Source organism: Papio anubis, chromosome 2 (genome assembly GCF_008728515.1).
Source record: "Papio anubis isolate 15944 chromosome 2, Panubis1.0, whole genome shotgun sequence".
Lineage (NCBI taxonomy): Eukaryota > Metazoa > Chordata > Mammalia > Primates > Cercopithecidae > Papio > Papio anubis.
The window spans coordinates 149782625-149801133 of NC_044977.1; the positions used below are offsets into that span (position 1 = coordinate 149782625).

General features: G+C 41.8%; 1 protein-coding gene and 1 non-coding gene across 12 annotated transcripts in view; one reads left to right on the plus strand and one right to left on the minus strand.

Annotated features, from left to right (window-relative positions):
- Positions 1-3148: 3148 nt before the first annotated feature.
- Positions 3149-18509, plus strand: part of TFDP2 (transcription factor Dp-2) — a 208237-nt gene continuing 192876 nt past the window's right edge. For 9 of the 11 annotated variants that reach the window (XM_021934785.2, XM_009201589.4, XM_021934796.2 and 6 more), the window contains exon 1: positions 3407-3511. The gene's annotated coding sequence lies outside the window, so the exon portion shown is untranslated. Of the gene's footprint in view, positions 3512-18509 lie in introns of all 11 variants that reach the window. The other 2 variants (XM_021934791.2, XM_021934778.2) reach the window with 1 other exon arrangement.
- LOC116273934 lies at positions 7459-7560 on the minus strand. The gene has a single exon (XR_004182435.1). It is a non-coding gene; the product is annotated as a U6 spliceosomal RNA (small nuclear RNA).

Below are 18509 nucleotides of genomic sequence, written 5' to 3' on the forward strand. Positions count from 1 at the left end.
ACTCAAAGTGTGATTTTTGGCTGGTGAGGCAGCACCAGCATCGCTTGGAAGCCTGTTGGAGATACAGGATTGAAGCCACACCTTACAGCCTGAATTGTAAGATTCCCTAAGTGATTACTGTGCATCTCAAAGTTTGAGAGGCAGTGGTCCAGGAGTCTGGTAATTCCACCTGCAAAAGCAGTATCCAGTGCCAGGAGAGCGGGCAGCACATGGAAATGCCTCGGGTTTAACTGGAATGGACCCGTCTTTTTCACAATCTCTTTGTGTTGGCTCTTCAGTGGCCCACATATTTCTAAGCAGAGGACTTTATTATACCTCTTTCCTCTTTCCAGATTTGCTGGGCTATGGACTCTCATCTATTCAATAAAAACATTGAACTTCTGTTAAGCACTGAGGAGATGACAGTGATTAGAATGATATGTCTTTGATTCTAGAAGCTTATAGTCTAATGGGAGGCAGGTAGCTAGTGAGTAATTACAAGTTTAATGAATGTTAGAAAGTCAAAGAAAATATGGGAAAAGAGTTGGAGATGGGGACTCAGGGGAAGCTTTTCTGGAGAAAGTGTTGTTTAAGTTTAGATAAGAAGGCATGTGCAGGTGAGTTGTGGGTGAACTGGGGATTATTCCAAGCATAAGGAATGCCAGTGAATGGAGCTCTTTGGACATTTGTGTTTGTATTGCCAATGCCTTGCATAGTTCTTGGCATACAATAAGTGCTTAATAAGTGTTTGCAGAATCAATAAATATTCTGTCACATTTCAGATGTCTACTCTCTGGCATTGGAGATGGTGGAAACTTTATTTTCCTTTTCAGAGGAAATAAGATCCCTTAATGGGGAAATAAGAAAGAAGACAGAAAGCTGACTGTTGTGCAAATTGCTAAATTGGAACTATGAGTGGGAATGAAAAATTGATTTACATGAATTTTCTTCCCTGTAGCAACTTGACAATTTATTCTGTTCTGGAGAATTCTCAGTTTTTGGCTTAAAAACCAAGCTGTTCCTCCTTATTCTGAATTTCTTGGCCTGCTGTGAAACTAACATTTACTGTCTTTTACAACATATCCTGATTAGGTCATGGAAATTCACAACTAAATCAAACTAGTATATGGAAAATTTGAAACTTTCACTGCCCATTTTATGTAATGGTGTTGGAAGGTGTTACAAAACATTGACTTTTAAATCTTTTTTTTTTTCAAAAGCTATATTATACAATGAATATAATAATTGCCATCATTTATTGAACACTTACTACATGCATTACATGGCAAAATCCTCATACTACCTCTGCAAGACAGTAAGTTGAACCATATGAAAATTGCCCACTATCAGCAATTTCATATGGTTCAACCTAGTATCTTCAGACTCTAACCTATAAAGAGGTTAGGGAATCCCTGATAGCTTCACTCCAAATTTAGTACTGAGTTTCTTTTATAGATAAAGAGATCCTAAGATAGTTACAGCTCCTCTGTGACAGCGACCCCTTTACCTACATTAGCCCAAGCACTTTGTGTGTGTACTTTCATCATGGTTACTTACACATTGAATTGAGGTGGTTTACAATCCATTTCCTCTGCTACTGAGTTCCTTGAGGATGGATGTTTTGTCTGTCTTGCTGATTTTTGTATATGTAGTACCTAGAGTGAAAAGGATTTGTTGAATATAACCTTAACAAAATTTCTTGTGGAAACTAAATAAATTTTTATTGATTTGTTTCTGGAGAATGTGAAGTAATCACTCCATTGGGGTTTTTGCATTTTAGAATCAGTCAATGGAGTACTGCGTTTGACATTCTTGGACTCTCACGACTAGTTACATGCAATTATGCCCTGCCCCAGAGAAAGATCTGAAAGTGCTCTCTTACTTACCTCACCTCCTTTAGACATTCGCTTAAATACCACCTTCTCCGTGCTACCTTCCCTGATCACTCTATTTAGGACTGAAGCCATTCCTCCAACACCTCTGCTTATTTTTTTTTCCATAGCACAAATATCAGCATGTAATGTAGTTTTTGTTTTGCTTATTCTTTTGCATATTATCTTTCCTATCCTGCTAGAATGTAACTCCCTGAAGGTAGGAGTTTTTGTCTCTATTTTGTCCACTGATGTCTCCCCATGTCAAGAATAGTGTCTGGGGTCAGGCGCGGTGGCTCACGCCTGTAATCCCACCACTTTCGGAGGCCCAGGCTGGAGGATCTCTTGAGTCCAGGAGTTCCAGACCAGCCTGGGAAACATGGGAAACCCCGTCTCTAATTAGCCAGGTGTGGTGGCGCAGGGCTGTAGTCCCAGCTACTCGGGAGGCTGTGAGACTGGGAGGTCAGGGCTCCACTGAGCCGTGATCCTGCCACCGCACTCCAGCCTGGGTGACAGCGAGACCCCGTCTCGAAAACAAACATAAAATTTGGTTGGAGTAAAATGAGAAAGATCTAATCGTTTTAACGCGCTGCTTGCACAGGGTTTTTCACATCGGCACGAATGAATGAACAAAATGTTTTCATGTGGAATCAAGTGTACGGGCATTTGGGGTGTGTGTAGTTTCCGCGGGACATGATGACCTGTCCTGGTTTGGATATTAACTTGCCTGGATACTGAAGAACCTCCACATTCCCAGTGGTCTGTAACCCATTGTCTGAATAATTTCAAGGTGTCCCACAGTTGGCTCCACGCATAGCCTCACTCACGATCACTCGCCCCTCTGTCCCTTACTGATGCTTCCCCAGGGCGACCCGGCAAAGGCCTGGGGACCGAGATGGAACTGCCCAGTTCCCCTCTTTCCAAGAGAGCTGGGGTTTTCCGGCTTCGGGGTCTGTTGGAAAAGAGATTCCCACCCAAGTCGCAGGGTGGGAGTAGGGGGTATGAGACAGGAGGGATGAAGGAAGTGTGCCTAAAATTCTAGGCCTCAGGCCCGCAGCTGTCCCTGGAGGCGGCGGGGAAGCGGGGTGGTCGGGTCCTGCGGGAGGGCTCCCAGGGAGGCCACAGGGGGAACCAAGGGGCGGTGGCTGAGTGCACGAGGCCCGCCCCTCCATCTGGTGGCCCCCTACTCTCCAAGAGAAGCCTGGGGGCGGGGTTTGTTTACTCCTTGCACGCACTGCCGGCCCGGCCAATCCGTGGGGAGCGGCGCCTGGCGTCGCACATCCCGAGGGCCAATCGGCGCGCACCGTGCTGCTCCGCCGCCAAAGCTCGCGCGGGGGGAAGAGGGGCTGTAGCTGGGCAGGGAGAGGGCGGACGAAATCGGCAGCGATCTCGGCTGCGGCGCTACTGCCACTGCACGGCCCGCGGGGCGCGCCCTGACCCTTCCTCTTTGGGCAGGCTCGAGGGCGCGCGCACGGTCGGCGTTTCGGGGCCTCAAACTCCTGGGCCTTGAGCGGGCAGGCCGCGTCTCCCCGGGAGACGAGTCCACCGGGACCCGGCCGCCGCCAAGCGCGGGCGCCACAGAAGCGGCGGCGCCCGAAGACGCGCTCCCTGCTCGGCCCGACACCCTCGCTTGACCGCCAATTCTTCTGCAGCCGAAGGCGGTAAGGTCTAGGGAGAGGGCGCGGGCCTGCGCGCCGAGGGCCTTTGGACCCGGCCGAGCGCGTTCCTGGGCAGGTTTCCCTCCCTGCGCCCAGGGGCCCCCTTGTCCCCCACACGAGTCCCATCTGTTTAGACCCGGGTTCTCCAGGCCTGGCCGGGTAACCCGTGAGTGTCTGGGCCGGAGTCGAAAGCCAGAGAGGGTCACCCTCTTAGTGCATAGAGCAAATCGGGGGAGGTAACGTCCCTGAGTCACGCCTCGTAGAAGAGGGGAAGGGCTGCTTTCTACTTTCTCCTTCTCTTCAAAGAAGGATGGCTTCTAAATCTGGTTTTCCGATTTTTCCCTCCTCCTTTCATGACTCACACGCCTCTGTCTCCACCAGGTGTTTGTTTGTTTTTAAAAAGAGTTTCTAAGCTTTGTGTGCTTGAAGAACCTCATATGCCCCATAAAGGAACTTTTCTCTGAAGTAGAGGATCGCTTTTTGGGCCCAGACTCCTTTGAGAAAATCTGGAAACCAAGGTCTCTCTTCACAAAGAAGTGTAAGGGTTTTCCCAGGATCTCGCTGACAGTGCAACGAAGTGGATGAGCGCCCCAGTCTCTCTTACCAGCCTGTGCTATATTCTATTGTGTGATCTCGGTTTCTCCATCTGTAAATTAGATGCATCCACCTATTCGGTGTGTTTCAGGGAGTGAATGAACTAATGTATGGAATGCAATCGTAAGAAAATTCTCCACGTATTAAATGTCTTGTATTAGTTAGGCACTTGCCATGGATGCTGGTTTAGAAAAAGACCCTATATTATTTCTCTTTTAGTGTTGAGACAGTGAACAGGTTCATTCCTTTTCCATATTCACTGCTGAAGCTACCTTTGAGTCCATGAATACTTTTATCTTTTCCTCATTCCATCTCAGAGGGCATAGACTCACTGTCTCACTTATTTGCTCTCTTTCAGCAAGGCTCTCTTTTAACAGCCTTCTCCTTCCCCTCTCTCCCCGAGATCTGAGTTTTGTATCTTTTCATTTGACTTTCACAACCTATTTTTTTTTTTTTTCTGGGCCATGTGTTTTCTCTTAATGGCTTGAATTTATCTTCACCTAATAAATAAAGTTATTTACCTGGTTTTTTTCTTTCCAGCTCGTGAGTATATATTCATCTATTTTCTATATGGCATAATCATGACCCTGTCTCTCCTTAAAAGTAAATATAAAAATAGTTTAATTGGTCTATATTGCAGCTTCCTTTTCCATTTCATTGGTTAGCCTGTTATTTAGCTAAACCTTTATCACTATCAGATTACTATAATTAATCTTTAATGGCAGTGTCCATTCTCAGCACCAGGAGAAAAATCAAATGCCTAGACCCCAGATTCTGTCACACTTATGTACTGGCTCTGGGTGTATTTGCTGTTTATTAGAACATCTTGTGCCTGTAACTAGTCTAGTCTAAGAGTAGACATGGTGTCTGTAGCGTTGTTCTGACTGTGCAGTTGCAGTTTCAGCACTGTGGCACTTACATTTGTTAATAAAGGTCCAAGATTTACTGAACTCTTACTTTTCAGTTCTCTTCATTTCTAGGTGTTTAAAAAAGAAAGCTGAATTTTTCTAGTGTGTAATACTTCATATTCTCATTTTGTGATCATGTAATTCCTCCCACCCCGACTTTTGTGAATATGTAGTCCAAGTGGCACATGGAAGTTTTTCTCTTGCAGCCAAAATTCTTAACTGTCTGAGCTGTGTACCCTCAACATAACTGATGAACTGGGATGTACTTCCTTGTCATCATCTTTTAAACTCTTATTGCAATATGTGTTATAATGGATCTCAGAAGAAACTAGAAAGCATAGATTGAGCGTTCTTTTAGATCATAGAATTTTAAATTGTAGTGGATTTTAAGGAGAATCAAATACACTCACCTCTTCATACATAAATCCTTTCCATTTTAATCTGGGATACATGACTAGGTGTGCGGCATGAATAGATATGAAAGTAGGCTTGTGAACTCTTGGAAATATTATGCAAAATTATACACATTTGTATATTTTTTGGAGAGACGATAGTGTCATAGTTTCTGAGATAAAGATATTCGGTCAATTCTATTTATTTATTTATTTATTTATTTATTTTTTTGAGGCGGAGTCTCGCTCTGTCGCCCAGGCTGGAGTGCAGTGGCGCGATCTCGGCTCACTGCAAGCTCCGCCTCCCGGGTTCCCGCCATTCTCCTGCCTCAGCCTCCCAAGTAGCTGGGACTACAGGCGCCGCCACCACGCCCGGCTAATTTTTTTGTATTTTTAGTAGAGACGGGGTTTCATTGTGTTAGCCAGGCTGGTCTCGATCTCCTGACCTCGTGATCCACCCGTCTCGGCCTCCCAAAGCCTGGGATTACAGGCTTGAGCCACCGCGCCCGGCCTTATTTATTTATTTTTGAGACAGGATTTCTCTATGTTGCTCAAGCTTGTCTGGAACTCCTGGGCTCGAGTGATCCTCCCACCTCACCCTCCCAAGTAGCTGGGGTTGTAGGCACACACCTCGCCATGTTTGGACAACTCTAATTTTTATAAAATTATTTTATAAAATTATTTCTTTCACTGAACTAGAAATTGTGTCCTCACTGTCTCTTCTGTATTGTGGGTTTTCAACTATTTGAAGATACTTACATTCCACTGAGTGTTTTCTTCTCTAGAAAATATTATCAGTCTTTAACCTCTGTAAGTGACTTTTGTGTCATTGTTTTCGTTTGCATCTCCTCACAGAACTCATAGCCCACTTGTGAATTTGTTTAGTTCATCCACATTCTTCCGACAAGAATGGTACCCCAAATTAGGTATTCACTAGCATAGAAGACTGTAAGTTACCTCTCTGATTTTAAAGCATGTACTTTAAGAGTAGACTTGCTTCTTTGGCAACCACATTACACTGTTAATTTATAATAGTTTACTAGTTAAGAGGATTAACTTTGGGGCTAGCCTTCCTGTGTTTAGATCCTAACTCTGCAGTTTATCAGCTGGGTAACCTTGAGTAAATTATGTAAACACTCTGGGCCTAAGTCTCCTCATCTGTAATATGGGGTTAATAATAGTGACTATCTTATACAATTCTGAAGATAATTAATGTATATATATAAGTCACTTAGAATGGGTTGGGGCATCCAAGTACTATGTATATATGATACCTGTTTTACTACTGGTTTCCTTGTTAACTAAAAGTGTTGAATTGCTTTGTTCATGCTGTCTCCGTTCTTAAAGTCATACTCTCTAAATTCTTTAATAGAATATTTTTTGGTAGGACTTTACATGTGTCTGTATTAAGTTTTATTTTGTAAGATTGCTTCTAGTCTGTTGACATTTAAAAAATCCTGATTTGGCCATCCAATAAATATCAAATCTATGCATTTGGTAAACATACAAGTTTGATAATTTTGGCATTGCCGTCATGCAAATTTTTCACTAAAATGCTGTCTAGGCGGGCTGAGGGCAGAGTTCTTTACCTGCTAAAGACCTCTCTTAAAGGTGATAAAAAATTTTATTATTAATTCTTTGGTTCAGGTTGGTCAGCCAATTAGAAATTTAGCTAATTTATCATCATCTACCTCATATGTTTCCAAGTTCTCACAAGGAATGTGTGAGGAACTTTGACCATTGCCTTACTAAAACCCAGATTTTATATGTCTCCTTTTTTTTTTACCCTATCGTTACTTGTCCTTAGTGAAACTATACTATATTCCAGTAGCGTATGTTGATTACTACATTTTTGTCTTTTTTTTCAGAAAAGGATTTTTATTTATTTATTTATTTATTTATTTTGAGACAGAGTCTCTGTCACCCAGGCTGGAGTGCAGTGGCCTCTTGGATTTAAGCAATTCTCCTTCCCCGGCCTCCCGAGTTGCTGGGTCTGCAGGAGCTTGCCACCACACCCGACTGATTTTTGTATCAGAAAAGGATTTTTAAGTCAAGTAAAAATGTGGAATGCTTTATTAATTTGTGTGTCTTCATTGTACAGGGGCCATGCTAATCTCTGATTTGTTCCCGTTTAGTATATGTGCTGCTAAACGAGCACTGATCACTACTTTTTCTAAGTATTCACAAACTTCTCTTAGTAATGATTCTAGAATCACGTCTAAAATTACGTTTAACTTCAATGATCAATAGTTGACAGGATCCCATTTCTCTCTTTTTGAACACGAGTACTACATTTTTCTGTCTTCAGTCTTCTGGTAACCTCTCCTGCTCACCATAGTTCCTAAATGATTGCCAACAGCTGTGTGGAATTTTATTTGGAGCAATATACTTTGTTGAAGGTTTACTTAGAGCAGTTAGGAACTGTCTTTTATCTTCATGTTCATATTGAGCTTTCATTTCCGCCAATTCATTGATAAATTTATTAAATGCCCATTTTGCACAAGATATCAATGCTTGTTTTACCTGATCCATCCAAAGATAATTTTTCTTAATAAAAATGCCTGAAGCAAAAAGGTAATGTACATCTATTTCTCTCCATTCCTACTATTATTAATATTACTGTAATCTGGGCCACCATTCCTTCTTTAGTGGACTGCAGTAATAGCTTCCTGTTAACCTTCCTTCTTCCAGTCCTTTTCTGTCTCTGGTCCTTATGTATGGCAGCCAAAGTTATCTTTGTTTTAAAAATGCTTGTATGTTTTAAAAGTCGTTTCTGGGAGGTGCAGTGACTCATGCCTGTAATCCCAGTGCTTTGGGAGGCCGAGGTGGGCGGATTGCTGAGCCCAGGAGCTCAAGACCAGCCTGGGCAACATGGCAAAACCTGTCTCTACTAAAAATGCAAAAAGTAGCCAGGCTTGGTGGCATGTGCCTGTAGTCCCAGGTACTCAGGAGGTTGAGGTGGGAGGATCTCTTGAGCCCAGGAAGTCAAGGCTGCAGTGAGCTGTGATCGTGCCACTGCACTCCAGTCTGGGCAACAGAGTGAGACCCAATCTCAAAATAAATAAATACATAAGAATAAATAAATAAATAAATAAGTCTTTTCTTTCCTAGTGGCATAAGCTGTAATCTAATTAGAATTTTATTTCTAAGCATAGTACTTTCCAACTCCCTTTTTCTGTTTTCTCTTTACTGTCCTTTTAAATTCAAGCCCCCCTACCCCCGCTGCCCCACTTTTTTTTGGAGACAGAGCCTTGCTCTATTGCCCAGGCTGGCAGTGATGCAATCTCGGCTCACTGCAACCTCTGCCTCCTGGGTTCAAGTGATTCTTGTGCCTCAACCTTCCAAGTAGCTGGGATTATAGGCATGTGCCACCACGCCTGGCTAATTCTTGTATTTTTAGTAGAAACAGGGTTTTGCCATGTTGGCCAGGCTGGTCTTGAATTCCTAAACTCAAGCAATCCACCTCCCTTGGCCTCCCTAAGTGCTGGGATTACAGATGTGAGCCACCGCACCCAACTTCAAACCCTTTTTTACCTTTGGTTTTCTTGGGGATGATATGAACCAGCAGCCAGATAGTAGGCATAGAGAGATGGTGACTCCTCACCAGTTGGTCTTTGTGTGTATTACTCAAAAGACACATGTGAAGTGCTTATTATGTTACAGGCACTGTGTGAAGCACTAAGTTGACAAAGGGACATAACGTAATCTCATCCCTCAAAGAATCCTAAGTGCAAGAAAAGATGAAATAGGGGAAAATAGCTTGGAGAACTCAAAAATATATCTTCTTTTTGGTTGGGTCTTTTCCAGCGTAGCTTTTTTTTTTTTCCCCTAAAGTGTTGAGAATTCATTCAAATATAAGTGAGTGGTTTGAAAATTAGCCATTGTTGATTAATCATTCTTTCACTAGTGCCACTGTTTACTATAATTGAAAAAATAGGCTGGGCGTGGTAGCTCACGCCTATAATAATCCTAGCACTTTGGGAGGCTGAGGTGGGTGGATCGCTTGAGGTCAGGAGTTCAAGACCAGTGTGGCCAACATGATGAAACTCCATCTCTTCTAAAAATACAAAAATTAGCTGGGTGTGGTTGCATTCGCGTGTGATCCTACCTACTTGGGAGGCTGAGGCAGGGGAATCGCTTGAACCTGGGAGGCAGAGGTTGCAGTGAGCTGAGATCTTGCCACTGCACTCCATCCTGGGCGACAGAGTGAGACTCTGTTTCAAAATAAATAAATAAACAAACAGGCTGGGCACGGTGCCTCATGCTGTAATCCCAGCTCTTTGGGAAGAATTACTTTGAGGCCAAAAGTTTAAGACCATCCTGGGCAACTTTGCAAGGCCCCATCTCTACAAATGAAAAAAAATTAGCCAGATGTGGTGGCACGTACCCATTATCCCAGCTACTAAGGAGGCTGAGGTGGGAAGATTACTTGAGCTTAAGAGTTTGAGGCTACACTGAACTATGATCATGCCACTGTACTCCAGTTTGGGCGACAGAGCGAGACTTTCAAAAAAAATAAATTAATTTTTTAAAAATAAGAAAATATATATAAAAGACCATTTCTGTGTAATCTTAAGATACGTGTTATCTTAAGTTTGTTTGTATTTCAGCTAATTGATTAAATCATGATTATGAGCTTTATTACTCTATTTTACTGACTGGTATACTGTGAACAGAAGAAAGTACATACTTAGATAAGATGTATAATACTAAACTCAATCATCTGAACTTTTAATTTTTTTAGTTTTAATTTTTGTGGGTACATAGTAGGTGTATATATTTATGGGGTACATGAGATGTTTTGATATCGGCATGTAATATGAAATAAGTACATTATGGAGAATGGGGTATTCATCCCCTCAAGCATTTATCGTTTAAGTGACAAACAATCCAAATACACTCTTTAAGTTATTTTAAAATACAAAATTAAGTTATTAATGACTATAGTCACCCTTTTGTGCTACCAAATAGTAGGTCTTATTTATTCTTTGTATTTTTTTGTACCCATTAACCATCCCCCACATGCCCATACTACACTTCGCAGCTTCCAGTAACCATCCTTCTACTCTCTCTGTTCATGGGTTCAGTTATTTTGATTTTTAGATCCCGCAATTAAGTGAGAGCATGTAATGTTTGTCTTTTTGTGCCTGGCTTATTTCACTTAACATAATGATCTCCAGTTCCATCCATGTTGTTGCAAATGACTGGATCTTATTCTTTTTTTTTTTCCAAGACGGAGTCCTGCTCTGTTGCCCAGGCTGGAGTGCAGTGACAATCTCGGCTTACTGCAACCTCTGCCTCCCAGGTTTAAGCGATTCTCCTGCCTCAGCTTCCTGAGTAGCTGGGATTACAGGCGCGCACCACCACACCCAGCTAATTTTTGTATTTTTAGTAGTGATGGGGTTTCACCATGTTGGCCAGGCTGGTCTCAAACTCTTAGCCTCAAGTGATCTGCCTGCCTCGGCCTCCCAAAGTGCTGGGATTACAGACGTGAGCCGTCGTGCCCAGCCATGGATCTCATTCTTTTTTTATGGCCAAATAGTACTTCATTGTATATATGTACCACATTTTCTTTATTCATTCATCTGTCAATGAACACTTAGATTGCTTCCAAATCTTAGCTATTGTAAACAGTGCTGCAACAAACAGGAATGCAGATACCTCTTCAATATACTGATTTCCTTTCTTTTGGCAGTAGGATTGCTGGATCATATGGTAGCTCAATTTTTAGTATTTTGAGGAACGTCCAAGTTGTTCTCTATAGTGGTTGTACTAATTTACATTCCCATCAACAGTTTAGGAAGGTTCCCTTCTCTGCACATCCCCACCAGTATTTGTTACTGCCTGTCTTTTGGATATAAGCCATTTTAACTGGGGTGAAATGATAGCTCATTGTGGTTTTGATTTGCATTTGTTCGATGATCAGCAATGTTGAGCACCTTTTCAAATGCCTATTTGCCATTCGTATGTCTTTTGAGAAATGTCTATTCAGATCTTTTGCCCATTTTTTAATGGGATTATTATTATTATTTTTTTTTCCTAGAATTGCTTGAACTCCTTATATATTCTGGTTATAAATCTCTTGTCAGATAGGTAGTTTGCAAATGTTTTCTCCCATTCTGTGGGTTGTCTCTTCACTTTATTGATTGTATCCTTTGCTGTGCAGAAACTTTTTACTTGATGTGATCCCATTTGTTTATTTTTGCTTTGGTTGCCTGTGCTTGTGGGGTACTGCTAAAGAAATTCTTGCCCAGACCAATGTCCTGGAGATTTTCCCCAATATTTTCTTCTAGTAGTTTCACATTTTGAGGTCTTAGATTTAAGTCTTTAATCCATTTTGATTTGATTTTTTTTTTAAGACAGGGTCTTGCTTGGTTGCCCAGGCTGGAGTGCAGTGGCTTGATAACAGCTCACTGCAACCTCCGCCTCCCAGGTTCAAGCAGTTCTTGTGCCTCAGCCACCCAAGTAGCTGGGACTACAGGCATGTGCCACCACGCCCAGCTAATTTTTGTATTTTTAGTAGAGATGGGGTTTCACTGTGTTGGCCAGACTGGTCTTGAACTCCTGACCTCAAGTGATCTGCTTGCCTTGGCCTCCCAAAGTGTTGGGATTACAGGCGTGAGCCACCGCGCCCAGCCTTATTTGATTTTTGTATATGGCCAGTGATATGGGTCTAGTTTTTTTCTTCTGCATTTGCATACCCAGTTTTCCCAGCACCATTTATTGAAGAGACTGTCTTTTCCCCAGTGTATGTTCTTGGCACCTTTATGGAAAATGAGTTAACTGTAGGTGTGTAGATTTGTTTCTGGATTCTCTGTTCTATCCCATTGGTCTGTGTGTCTGTTTTTATTCCAGTCCCATGCTGTTTTGGTTACTATAGCTCTGTAGTATAGTTGAAGTCAGGTACTGTGATTCCTCCAGTTTTGTTCGTTTTGCTCAAGATAGCCTTGACTATTCTGGGTCTTTTGTGGTTTCATGTAAATCTTAGGATTGTTTTTTCTATTTCTGTGAAGCATGCCATTGTCATTTTGATAGGGATTGCCTTGAATTTGTAGATTGCTTTGATAGTAGTATTGACATTTTAACAATATTGATTCTTTCAATCCATGAACATGGAATATTTTTCCATTTTTTTGGTGTCCTCTTCAATTTCTTTCATCAGTGTTTTATAGTTTTCATTACAGAGATATTTCACTTCTTTGGTTAATACCTAGTTATTCAGTTTTTTATGTGGCTGTTATAAATGGAGTTACTTTTAAAATTTCTTTTTCTCATTGTTCACTGTTGGCATATGGAAATGCTACTAATTTTTGTATGTTGATTTTATATCATGTAACTATTGAATTTGTTTATCACTTCTATTAATAATACTTTTTTTGTGGAGTCTTTAGGTTTGTCCAAATACAAAATTGCATCATCTGCAAACAGGGATAATTTGACTTCTTCCTTTCCAATTTGGGTGCCCTTTGTAGCTTTCTATTGTCTGATTGCTCTAGCTGGGACTTCCAGTACTCTGTTGAATAACAATAGTGACAGTGGGCATGCTTGTCATGTTTCAGATCTTTGAGGAAAGGCTTTCTAGTCTTTCCCCATTCAGTATGATACTAGCTGTGGATCTGTCATATATGGCTTTTATTATGTTGGGGTGTGTTCCTTCTATCCCCAGGTTTTTGAGTATCTTAACTTCTTTGTAACATAAATATTTTATTTAAGATCTATATGTCCTTTTGCAACATATTTCATGCTCTTTTGACTTTTTTTTTTTTTCTTCTTGAGACAGAGTCTTGCTCTGTCACCCAGGCTGGAGTGCAGTGGCATGATATCAACACACTGCAACCTCCGACTCCCGGGTTCAAGTGATTCTTGTGCCTCAACCTCCCAAGTAGCTGGAATAACAGGTATGTACCACCACGCCTGACTAATAGCTGTATTTTTAATAGAGACAGGGTTTTACCATGTTGGCCAGGCTAGTCTTGAACTCCTGGCCCTCAGTGATCTGTTGCCTCAGCCTCTGAAAGTTCTGGATTACAAACTTAAGCCACCATACCTGGCCTATGTTCTTTTGACCTTAAAAGAAATTAAACAGATCTTTGTTCAAGATGGCCGAATAGGAACAGCTCTGGTCTGCAGCTCCCAGTGTGATTGATGCAGAAGACGGGTGATTTCTGCATTTCCAACTGAAGTACCTGGTTCATCTCATTGGTACTGGTTGGACAGTGAGTACAGCCCACAGAGGGCTAGCTGAAGCAGGACAGGGCATCGCCTCACCCAGGAAGCAGAAGGGATTGGAGGATTTCCCTTTCCTAGCCAAGGGAAGCTGTGACAGACTGTAGCTGGAAAAATGGGACACTCTTGCCCAAATACTGCACTTTCCCCATGGTCTTAGCAACTGGCAGAACAGGAGATTCTGTCCTGTGCCTGGTTTGGCGGGTCCCACACCCACGGAGCCTTGCTCACTGCTAGCACAGCTGTCTCAGATGGACTTGCGAGGCTGCAGCTGGGTAGGGGGAGGGTTGTCCGCCATTGCTGAGGGTTGAGTAGGTAAACAAAGTGGCCAGGAAGCTCAAACTGGGCGGAGCCCACCCCAGCTCAGCAAGGCCTACTGCCTCTATAGACTCCACCTCTGTGGGCAGGGCATAGTGGAACAAAAGGCAGCAGAAACTTCTGCAAACTTAAACGTTTCTGTCTGACAGCAGTGGTTCTCCCAGCACAGCATTTGAACTCTGAGAACGGACAGTCTGCCTCCTCAAGTGGGTCCCTGACCCCCATGTAGCCTAACTGGGAGACACCTCCCAGTAGGGAGCAACAGACACCTCATACAGGCGGGTGCTCCTTTCGGACAAAGCTTCCAGAGGAAGGATCAGGCAGCAATATTTGCTGTTCTGCAATATCTGCTATTCTGCAGCCTCCACTGATGATACCCAGGCAAACAGGGTCTGGAGTGGACCTCCAGCAAACTCCAATAGACCTGCAGCTGAGGGACCTGACTGTTAGAAGGAAGACTAACAAACAGAAAGGAATAGCATCAGCATCAACAAAAAGGACATCCACACCAAAACCCCATCTGTAGGTCACCAACATCAAAGACCAAAAGTAGATAAAACCACAAAGATGGGGAGAAACCAGAGCAGAAAAGCTGAAAGTTCTAAAAACTAGAGCACCTCTTCTCCTCCAAAGGATAGCAGCTCCTTGTCAGCAACAGAACAAAGCTGGACAGAGAATGACTTTGATGAGTTGACAGAAGTAGTCTTCAGAAGGTAGGTAATAACATTCTTCTCTGAGCTAAAGAAGCATGTTCTAACCCATTGCAAGGCAGCTAAAAACCTTGAAAAAAGGTTATGGCTAACTAGAATAAACAGTGTAGAGAAGACTTTAAGTGGCCTGATGGAGCTGAAAACCGTAGCATGAGAACTTGGTGATGCATGCACAAGCTTCAATAGCCGAATCAATCAAGTGGAAGAAAGGATATCAGTGATTAAAGATCAAATTAATGAAATAAAGCAAGAAGACAAGTTTAGCGAAAAAAAGAGTAAAAAGAAACGAATAAAGCCTCCAGGAAATATGGGACTATGTGAAAAGACCAAATCTATGTTTGATTGGTGTACCTGAAAGTGACGGGGAGAATGGAACCAAGTTGGAAAACACTCTTCAGGATATTATCCAGGAGAACTTCCCCAACTAGCAAGGCAGGCCAACATTCAAATTCAGGAAATACAGAGAACGCCATAAAGATACTCCTCGAGAACAGCAACCCTAAGACACATAATTGTCAGATTCACCAAGGTTGAAATGAAAGAAAAGGTGTTAAGGGCAGCCAGAGAGAAACGTCGGGTTACCCACAAAGGGAAGCCCATCAGACTAACAGTGGATCTCTCAACAGAAACTCTACAAGCCAGAAGAGAGTGGGGGCCAGTATTCAACATCCTTAAAGAAAAGAATTTTCAACCCAGAATCTCATATCCAGCCAAACTAAGCTTTATTAGTGAAGGAGAAATAAAATCCTTTATAGACAAGCAAATGCTGAGAGATTTTGTCACCACCAGGCCTGCCTTACCAGAGCTCCTGAAGGAAGCACTAAACGTGGAAAGGAACAACTGGTACCAGCCACTGCAAAAACATGCAAAATTTTAAAGACCATGGATACTGTTAAGAAACTGCATCAATTAACAGACAAAATAACCAGCTAACATCATAATGACAGGATCAGATCCACACATGACAATATTAACCTTAAATGTAAATGGGCTAAATGCCCCCAATTAAAAGACACAGACTGGAAAATTGGATAAAGAGTCAAGACCCATCAGTGTGCTGTATTCAGGAGACCCATCTCACATGCAGAGACACACATAAGCTCAAAATAAAGGGATGGAGGAAGATCTACCAAGCAGATGGAAAGCCAAAAAAAGCAGGGGTTGCAGTCCTAGTTTCTGATAAAACAGACTTGAAACCAACAAAGATCAGAAGAGATAAAGAAGGCCATTACACAATGGCAAAGGGATCAATTCAACAAGAAGAGCTAACTATCCTAAATATATATACACTGAATATAGGAGCATCCAGATTCATAACGCAATTCCTTAGAGACCTACAAAGAGACTTAGACTCCCTCACAATAATAATGAGAGACTTTAACACCCCACCGTCAATATTAGATCAACGAGACAGAAGGTTAACAAAGATATCCAGGACTTGAACTCAGTTCTGCACCAAGCGGAGCTAATAGACATCTACAGAACTCTCCACCCCAAGTCAACAGAATATACATTCTTCCAGCACCACATCGCACTTATTCCAAAATTGATCACGTAGTTGGAAGTAACGCACTCCTCAGCAAATGTAAAACTACAGAAATCACAACAAACTGTCTCTCAGACCACAGTGCAATCAAATTAGAACTTAGGATTAAGAAACTCACTCGAAACCGCTCAACTACATGGAAACTGAACAACCTGCTCCTGAATGACTACTGGGTACATAACGAAATGAAGGCAGAAATAAAGATGTTCTTTGAAACCAATGAGAACAAAGACACAATGTACCAGAATCTCTGGGACATATTTAAAGCAGTGTGTAGAGGGAAATTTATAGCACTAAATGCCCACAAGAGAAAGCAGGAAAGAGCTAAAATTGACACCCTAACATCACAATTAAAAGAACTAGAGAAGCAAGAGCAAACACATTCAAAAGCTAGCAGAAGGCAAGACATAACTAAGAGCAGAAGTGAAGGAGATAAGAGACACAAAAAACCCTTCAAAAAATCAATCTAGGAGCTGGTTTTTTGAAAAGATCAACAAAATTGATAGACCGCTAGCAAGACTAATAAGAAAAGAGAGAAGAATCAAATAGATGCAATAAAAAATGATAACGGGGATATCACTACCGATCCCACAGAAATGCAAGCTACCATCCGAGAATACTATAAACACCTCTACACAAATAAACTAGAAAGTCTAGAAGAAATGGATAAATTCCTGGACACATACACCCTCCCAAGACTAAACCAGGATGAAGTTGAATCTCTGAATAGACTAATAACAAACTCTGAAATTGAGGCAATAATTAATAGCCTACTAACCAAAAAAATTCCAGGACCAGACAGATTCACAGCCATATTCTACTAGAGGTACAGAGGGGAGCTGGTACCATTTCCTTCTGAAACTATTCCAGTCAATAGAAAAAGAGGGAATCCTCCGTAACTCATTTTATGAGGCCAGCATCATCCTGATAACAAAGCCTGGCAGAGACAAAACAAAAAAAGAGAATTTTAGACCAATATCCCTGATGAACATTGATGCAAAAATCCTCAATAAAATACTGGCAAACTGAATCCAGCAGCACATCAAAAAGCTTATCCACCACAATCAAGTTGGCTTCATCCCTAGGATGCAAGGCTGGTTCAACCTATGCAAATCAATAAATGTAATCCATCACATAAACAGATCCAACGACAAAAACCACCTAATTATCTCAATAGATGCAGAAAAGGCCTCGACAAAATTCAGCAGCCCTTCCTGCTACAAACTCTCAGTAAACTAGGTATTGATGGAACATATCTCAAAATAATAACAGCTATTTATGACAAACCCACAGCCACTGTCATAATGAATGGGCTGAAACTAGAAGCATTCCCTTTGAAAACCAGCACAAGACAAGGATGCCCTCTCTTACCTCTTCTATTCTACATAGTTTTGGAAGTTCTGACCAGGGCATTCAGGCAAGAGAAAGAAATAAAGGATATTCAGTTAGGAAAAGAGGAAGTCAAATTGTCCCTGTTTGCAGATGACGTGATTGTATATTTAGAAAACCCCATCGTCTCAGCCCAAAATCTCCTTAAGCTGATAAGCAACTTCAGCAGAGTCTCAGGATACAAAATCAATGTGCAAAAATCACAAGCATTCTTATACACCAATAACAGACAAACAGAGAGCCAAATCATGAGTGAACTCCCAATCACAATTGGTTCAAAGAGATACCTAGGAATCTACCTTACAAGGGATGTGAAGGACCTCTTCAAGGAGGGCTACACACCACTGCTCAAGGAAATGAAAGAGGAAACAAACAAATGGAAGAACATTCTATGCTCATGGATAGGAAGAATCAATATTGTGAAAATGGTCATACTGCCCAAGGTAATTAATTTACAGATTCAATGCCATCCCCATCAAGCTACCAATGACTTTCTTCACAGAATTGGAAAAAACTACTTTAAAGTTCATATGGAACCACAGAAGAGCCCACATTGCCAAGACAATCCTAAGCCAAAAGAACAAACCTGGAGGCATCACGCTACCTGACTTCAAACTATACAACAAGGCTACAGTAACCACAACAGTTTTGGTACTGGTACCAAAACAGAGATATAGACCAATGGAACAGAACATCTACAACCATCTGATCTTTGACAAACCTGACAAAAACAAGAAATGGGGAAAGGATTCCCTATTTAATAAACGGTGCTGGGAAAACTGGCTAGCCATATGTAGAAAGCTGAAACTGGATCCCTTCCTTACACTTTATACAAATATTAATTCAAAATGGATTAAAGACTTAAACATTAGACCTAAAAACCATAAAAATCTTAGAAGAAAACCTAGGCAATACCAT